The sequence below is a fragment of the Pagrus pagrus genome (genome assembly GCF_965226575.1).
Source record: "Pagrus pagrus genome assembly, chromosome: 13".
In the NCBI taxonomy this organism is placed as follows: domain Eukaryota; kingdom Metazoa; phylum Chordata; class Actinopteri; order Spariformes; family Sparidae; genus Pagrus; species Pagrus pagrus.
In genome coordinates this window covers 29986636-29995541 of record NC_140197.1, presented here as the reverse complement: position 1 = coordinate 29995541, position 8906 = coordinate 29986636, and positions in this window count along the sequence as shown.

Here is an 8906-nt window from a genome sequence, read left to right as displayed (position 1 = left end):
AATGTGACACACATGGAGAGACTTTCAACATAAAACAGGAAATAACAGATCTAAAGCCCCGTGCCATGACAGTTTCTACATCACACTCGTGTTTGCTGAATACTGGACCATGATTGGCTTCCACACTATTTATGATGTCACAAATCATGCTCGTAGGCCCCGCCTCTTCAAAACAGATGTTCAGTTAACACTTTGATACTCTGCACACACATCGTGCCACACAGTGACGCTCAGACATCCAGCTGTAGGTGGAGGAAGAGGTCACTGGTGAAGGCGTCTGTCGTGTCCTGACTCCTGTTAGCTGAGCTCGTATCTCTGCAGAGCTCGGGCAGCAGAGAGATTGAGGGCAGAGCAGAAGGACGATCTATCTGCCTCCTGCTTCCTGCTGTCGCTCCCTCGTCTGTCACTTTCTCCTCGCTCCTTCTCTCCAGAGCTGCAGCCATCAATCACTCTGCCTTTACTGTAATGGCCGACTTTCTGTGCGCGGCGAGTGGAGACTGAAGTTTTACAACTTTAACCTTCCTGCCCGAGCTTCAGACTCTGTCGCTTTTCATCAAACACATGCACACTCTGAATGCTTCACGTGCACGCGAGCCGAGGTTTGTTCCTCCAGTTCTTCTTCTCAGCACCTTCTACAAATGATGCATGTTTATGTAGTCGTATGCATTTTTCTCTTTGTATCGGCTGTTCTTCCACCTAATCATTTGTTTCTGACTATTTTATACACATAAAGTTAATGTAAATAAGAAGATAAAGATCCGTACTGAGTTTAATACCCCTGCTCCTCTCACGCAGGTATGTAGAGGTCACAAAATTATATTTTCTTTGCCAGGCAACTACATATTTTCTTAGAAAACAAGTGTAAAGTGTCCATTTTCAGTGACACTGGTATTGAATTTGAACTTGGACCATGAAAGGCGATGTGATGTGTCACGGCGAAGCAGAGAAAATGGACAACACGAGGAACAGACGAACGTAACAGAACAGGGAAACTCAACAGCAGGATCACTGAAACAGAACAGATGACTTGACAAAGACTGAACAAAAGACTGGACTTAACCACAAACTGAACTAACGAGGCGATGAGGTGCAGGTGGAGTGAGGCGGAGAAACACGGCTGAGGAAAATGAACGGAAAAACACTCGGGCTGCATCCAAATGTCCTGACTTGCAGGCTCGCTGGCTTTGCGGGAAGTCCACAATTTATCCGGTCCACAAGGGCTCTTAAGTGGACCGTCTGGGACCGGACTTCACTGATTTACGCATCCACAAATCATTGTGATACTGACGTGACGTTGTGGAGATCATATATGAATTACTTTTTGAATCATGTCATCATTAATCAACATTTAACCACATCATGATACAGAAATAAGTAGAAGTAAATGTTATAGAGCTAGTGAAATTGATTTCATTATTGCCTGTCTATCAGCAGCTTATATTAGCCTCACAGTCTCACGCATGACGTGATGACAGTGAACACGTCACGAAGCCTGTGAGGACTGCAGCCTAGAAACAGGGAAGAGGCTAATAGGCTGGAAAAACACTGGAGGAAGGAGGGAAGGGCTAACGAGGGAGATGCAGCGCAGGTGTGAAGGGAAAGCAGACGGGGGGAGGAAGTCAGGTAACAAGGCTGAGCTAATTAAACAGATCCAAGACAGGTGTGGAGGGAAAACCAGGCTGGTGAGGAGGACAAGAAAACAGGACGCTGGAAAAAACATTACAAAACCCAGAAAACACAAATAAAACACATCCAATGAAACTAAAATGGCGCACAGGTAACATCACAGGTGTTTTGTAGCTTTCATGTGACTCAGCTGTTTAAGTGCTGATCCCATTACTTTAAAATGAAGTTTAATTTCCTGTGCAGACTCCTTCTTCAGCCCATCATCTCTGAGGACTCCGTTTTACGATAATACACTGTAACCTTAACGCTTTACGCTCCTCTGCCTCCGTCCATCCATCTTTCCCTCCATGCTGCTGACTGATCAGTCCGTCCTGTCATTCATCTCACTTGTCATTCTTCTCCTCTTGATTTGCTCTATTTCCCTTTTAAAAAAAGATGTAACTTTTCATCAGGCGGAGCTGCTGTGACTCAGGAGGTAGAGCAGGTCGTCCACTAATTGGAGGGTCGGTGGTTCGATCCCCAGATGTTGAAGTGTCCTTGGGCAAAATCTGAATCCCAAATTGCTCCCGACGGCTGTTCCATCAGTGTGTGAGTGGTTAGAAAGTGCTGGATCACTAAGATGAGTTGAACCTGTGAGAAGAATAAAATGCAAAATATAATGAGAAAACTTTGGTAATAGTTTGTAAACGTATTATCTCCAGGATCGTAACACTGAGTGTTTAATTACAGGTGTTATTTAAAACAGAGCGGTATTGATGAAGTGTCTCCAGCTGACTGATCCATCCCGAGCCCGGCGCCGGTCCTTCAGGGATCACACTGTGGGGCTGAATAAATGAGTCGAGTCGGAGCAAGTCGAGACGAGACGGGGCAGCAGGTGCTGAAGTCGTTCCACCTGAGAAACAGCTCATCTGTATCCCGTGAAAGCAGGAGCAGGTGTGAAATTAAATTATGACTTCAGTGATTTGAAGTACAAGCACGGGCCTGTTGTGCCGCTCCGCTCTCTGAAGGGAGTCGACGTGGCTGGATTGATTGCCGGAGTTACACGGACGCCACGCCGCTTGCGTCACCGCACAATCGTCTTATTATGTGGCGGTTGAAGCTGTCAAGTTCAACATATTGTGCCCCGAGGCAGAGACACATAACTGTGCTGTCTCAAAACAGAGAAAACAGCTTCTGAAACCAGAGAAACCGTCCAGTTTGCAACACACTCATCCTGCTGAGGGCCCGAATGGTAACAACGCTGATCACTTAGCCACCCGAAAAGAAAAAGAAGGGCTATAAAATGATTGGCGAAACTAAATTACAACTCAGTGTGGAGCCGCTGGTACATCACCCTCTGCTGGCCACAAGGAGATACTGCCGCACCTTCTTGTGTTTGGTTTCTGTCTTTGTGTCTCATACCTGAGGCTGCTCTAGACATCTTTAGTCACGCTTGCATCACGGCTCCGGGGACGGAAGTAGTTCGGTCCACCATCATCTGTACAGTACGTTTCATACTGCGTACATGTGTCCGAGCTGACTGTCATGTCAGGAGGAGGAGGCGGGGAAGGTTGTGGCCTGGCAGCTGGGCGAGTCGGCTAACAAGCAAGAGACCACCGTTCGAGACAGCGTTTCAACATTTGTAAGTGTGAAACCACTGGATACTTTTTCGGAGACAATGACACAATTCCCAGCCGTGATTATGGCAACAAATCCTGATATTTTTAAAGGGGCTCTATGTTACAATTTGTAGCAATAAACGTGTTAACAGATTGTAACGTGACGTGATAAATGAGACCGTCCCCGTCTCTCTCGGCTGCTTATACAAACCTGTGGACGAGTTGTTTAAGTCTTTTAATGCTGCTGGACTCTTCTTTGTGAAGGACTCAGGTCGGATTTTCCACAGCAGCTCAAAGGATGTGACTTTATGCACGTTCGCGAGTGTCTCTGCTCTGCTAACGACCGGCTTCCAGCACAACACAGAGCTGCTTTAACGTGGGTCATTTTCCAGCTGTCTGTGGCGACAGAAGCAGGTTCATCAAGCCAAAGCATCATCTTGTCCTAACTCGAGACAAGTGGGATTTCTGCCTAAACCTAACCGGGGCACAAGCACAGCTATGAAGAAACATAAAGCGTCAACGTATCAGTGATTTGCAGAATCATATACTCTGAACATCTATTCTGGTGATTTTGTTGTCCACAGAGGATGAACTGTAATGATTCGGGTGACGACTTTGCATTAAAAGAAATCACTTTTTGGATCTCTACAACTGGATGGATTGACATGAAATGTGGCGCAGATGTTCACACCCACATCCCCTCAGATCTGTCAGTCCTGTGGGGATTACTGGACTTAGTCAGCTGTGACGTTTGGTACAGGTGAGGAAAGTGAGACGTCTTCAGTGGAGTGCTTGATTATAAAAAATAATCTGTAGTCATTGCAGCTCAAATCAAAAGTTTTACCTCTTACTATAACTCTAATGAGCCTGAATCACTGACACACCGTCTCATACTATTAAATGAGATTTATAAACTCTCTCTGCACTGTGTGTGCAGCTTCCATCAACCTTTTCGAAGCCAATAACACTTAAGTTTAACCAATTAAACCCGTCCACAGTCTGTTTTCTGAGGCTGTTCGTATCGACCCGCGGCAGGCAGCATTTAGTCACATCGTTAGTTTACATTTGTTTGTGTCACGCCGCTTCAATTTTACTTCCTGCACCAGGACCTAAAATGTCCTTGCACAAGCCCCCGAGTTGCACTGATACATATATTAATATATTATGATTTGAATTCAGATTCAGAGGCCTTCTCCGCATCGACGGGAGTGAAAATTCTCAGAGAAACATTATTTGTAATTTTGGGGAACTTTTTGGCATAAAACCAGTGGAAGATAATGGCTTCAGATAATAAAAATACTGGCATTGGCCTTCAGAAAGTCATTTTGGTGGAACCCTGATATGGATGGCTGCCGGAGACAGATAGACAGACAGAAAGTCCCATTAGATTAGGAGAGGGAAGCATGAAGAAGAGGTTCAGCAGAGGGTATAATGAGCTGCAGGTCAGCACACAGACGCAGCTCTTTACCGAGGGGAAATCAGGAAAAAGTGGGGATGAGCCGGGGTGTTGGCTGCAAACACACACACACACACACTGAAAACAGTTATAGTGTGTGGACGGGCCGACAAACAGACAGATGGAGTGATATTCGTGCATGCACACGGCTCCTCTGCAGCTTATGGGAGTCGGTGGCTGGTCACACAGAGGATTAACAAGCCGTCTGACTGCCGTCGCTCTGTTTCTCTTGTTTAATCTTATTCTTTCTTTCAAAACATTCATGTTCACCATCTGCATCTGAGAGTAAACACGCCTCACACCACCTTTAACCTTAAAGCTGTTTGATGCTTCCTTTGGCCACGAGGGGGCAGACGTCTAACACGTCAGAGCCGAGTCAGACTGAGCAGAAGAGACGGTTCAGTTCAGTCCAACAACTTAATGTGTCTCGCTGTGATCCACACAGACACGAGGAGGCGAAATCCGGTCTGACCGCAACATCAGGGACGAGTCCGAGGAGGTTATACAACGTTTTACCACATAAACTTAATTTATTTTTATTCTATTCTATTAAGAGATGCGTGTGAAACCCTGGACTGATGAACGACAGCGTTAATAAGACAAGAATTTAACTTTCAGTTCAACAAATAGCTTTTGTTTTTAAGGAGACCTGCGTACATCTAGAAAAGGTGACTCAACACAGAGGTCAACATCCCCCCATCTGTTAAACCCAACGCCAGAATAAAGCTGAGTACGTTTCTGCAGAACCACAGATAAGTTCAAACTGGACTTTTCTTAATGTGTCAACTTTCCATTTGTTTAGGCTGAATTTCCTGTTTCTTTCTCGTCACAACGCTTTCATTATGCTCTGGTTCGGTTTAGGCACAAAACCCACTTGGTCAGGGTTCAGAAAACATCATGGTTTGGATTATAACGTCTGGTTTGGTCGCCACGATCGCGGATGGAGACGGTCCAACTCGGTCCAACAATGTCACCATGATCTCCAAGTTGAATATCTCGCCTATATACTGTGTGCTGAATATATGTTCACTCTAAAAGGATTTCAGGTTTTGTTTTATTTACATTTTTACATGGCGTCCTGACCCTTTTTGGTATATTGCTGTTTTTAACATCTTCACCTGCAGTTTGAGTCGTGTTTCCTACAAACTGCCACTGTTGGCTTGTTTTAAAGAAACACCTCAGAGGACACAGACAAACCTGTTTTGTAATTCAGGTTTTAGATCTTTCCTGATGAGCGTGTTGATCTCATCCTCATTCTCTAACTTTGCTAATCATGTGTTTCATTCAGCTCCCGGTGTCCTGCAGTTGAAGACTCAGCACCGGCGCCGCTCTATCACTTAATCCAACCACTATACTGAGGTCCGGAGGAGCAGGCTGATTGTAAAAACGTCTGCATCGACACGCCGCACACCTCTGTCAGCAATCCATCCCGAGGGAATTTGCATAAATGTCATTTACTGGCCAAAATAAACAACTTACCTCCCCTCAGACGCCTCCTCCCTCCACGCAGCCATCCAGACACTTAATTGGAAAAACACAACCAGGAGGAATCTGCTGAGCGTGGAATTGATTCGCAGGTTATTTTCACTGCAAACTGCTGTTGATTTTTTTATTTATTTCTGTTTATAATAGCTGTGAGAGTGAGAGAGGATATCGAGGTCCAAAGAGGTGACCAACAGGGATTCAGATCATTTACCCGTGGTTCTGTTGAAGTGCTGCATTCATGATGTGGTGACATGAAAGTGAAGCCGTGTCAGCAGGGATACGAACTCTTAACTGATGCTTCAGAAGACTGTGAAGTAAATAAGCTGCGGGATTCAGTGACAAGATGTTCAAAATGAGCTCCACCTCAAGCAGCGGCGAATCAACTCCACGATCACGGTCGTATAGTTCAGTCACCCTGTGAGATGTAAAACTAATACTGAACAGACACGTGTGTCCTGCAGAGGTTTATAAAAACCAGTTGTATAGTTGTCGTATCAACTCCACCGACGAGGTTTTCAGATAACTTGTCTGTTTGTTGGTTGGTTGGATATACTAGTCTGTAACCAAAAAATCTGCCATGGTCCTGTCATTTTAGTTTGTGTGTTTTATTTGTGTTTTCTGGGCTTTGTGTTGTATTTGGCTCCTCTGCTTTCCCTTCACACCTGCACTGCATCAGCAGGAAAAGCACAGGTGTGATCAATTATGTTAACGATGGCTCTATTCTATCAGGTGAGCCAGTAAACCATGTCAGTGAGTTAACATGCACTGCACGGTCAAATGTTTGGTACTGAGGTAATCCAAAAGTAACAGATGATACTTGGATTAGGTTACTGACTGCATTTTTTAAAAGAAAGTAACCTTGTTCTCCATAAAACATGATCCAGTTTCACCCAAATAAATGAATAAAGTTGTAAATGTGTGTTTCTGATCAATTAAAACTTCTCGCTCACGGCTTAGATGGCATGGATGGATTTTGATATTGGATCCTTTAACATGTAGCTGCAACTTCCTCCATACCTGACGCAGAAGCACACAGTCCACCTTTGGTTTCATTCCAGGCTCCTTTATCTCGGTCGGCACCAAAAGTTAATGGGGTCTTTTCTGGGCCGAGACCGATCCTCCATCCAAGTTTGGTGGAAATCTGTTCAGTAGTTTACGATTCGGCCCCGCGTTCACTGCGTCATCGAGGAGGCTGCATCTGAACCTGAGTCCTGATGACGGCGCAGAAAGAAACGTTCATGTGGTTTATCATCAAGATTCATTTTTCGTGGGAACATGAACATCCACAGAGCACTTCATCGATGTCAGGTGAGTCGATGTTGAGATATACGTCTGAATGCAACATCAAAAACAAAATGAAGTTCATGAACTCAGAGTTTAAAACATTTACAGCTCAGTTATCGTCTGAAAACAGTCTCTCCCTCTGAATTCTCTGTAGAAACACGATAAACAGCTTCTCTTCTGAGATTAGTCACATTTTGTTTCCCTCAGTGTGAGTTTATTTGATTTCAAACAGTCAGAAACAAGAAAAGGAGTCTTTATAAATTCATCTGCCGGTGCTGTCAGGGTGCCGTCATGTCAGACAAAGCATTAGAGGAGGAGGAAGTGCCTCTTCTTCACCTCAGTCTGAAGTTTCAAACTCTTTGAGCTGACTAAAAAGAAAAGGTTTGAGGGTGTGCGGTGGTTAAATCAGCAGACCGTCTGCGGCTTTTGTTCAGTTTAATTTTGTAAATATTTGAAGCTGATCCAGGCGGAGGTGGCGACAGTCCCAGAACATCTTGCACAATGAATAAAAAGTCATTTCCTTTATCCATTCTGCTTGTTTGAACTTGTGTTTAATTAAATCCACAGTCTCACACTGCGGGCCAACGCGATGCTCAAGAGGCTCCACTGATTATTTCGGGAATGTCGCAGATAAATAAATGTTTACAGGCTGCCGGTCTTCTCCTCTGCTGACTGTCTGAAGCCATCGACACACAGAGGTGGAGATAAACTAAATACGCTCACTTCATATATTTACTGTGATTCAGTACGGTTGAGAGATTTTCATTTCAAGGGGAAATATCTGAATAATTTAAAGTTTTATAATATATCTGCATCTTTCTTTCGCTTCACTCCATCTTCTGTTCATCGCTTCTTCAATTCTGCTTGATTCATGTCCTCGTTTCGCTCTTCTCTTCTTCTTCTTCTACAGCATAAACATGCGAGTACCTCTGATATTCAGTATTTGCAGCCTCAGAGTGTCGGGTCATGAGAGCTGGTGTCACACCGAGTCACCGAGCTGAAGCGCTGACTTTGATTAAACACAACATCCACTTTAGTTCACAGGCTGCAGTCGATTCGATCCAAGGTCGCTGTGAGCCGCTGACAGCACTCAAATATCAGCAGCCGGCAGCGTGTGTGTGTGTGTGTGTGTGTGTGTGTGTGTGAGAGACAGGTAGAAGTGTGACACCTGAGCACAGACTCAGAGGCAGCGAGTGTCTTTCCTCACCTCTGACGTCTCCAGCAGGCAGTCCAGATGTTGATCACTTCCTGTTGGAGGTGTTAATCTGAAGATGTCGTGCGTGACAGCCTCCATTTTTTTTCCCATGAGCCTCATTCACCTCCGTCCAAACCCTCACCTGCTGCCTGCCCTCCTGTCTGTCTGTCCTCCTGTCTGCCTGTCTCTCTGTCTGTCTGTCTGTCTGTCTGTCTGCCCTCCTGTCTGTCTGCCTGCCCTCCTGTCTGTCTGCCTGTCTGTC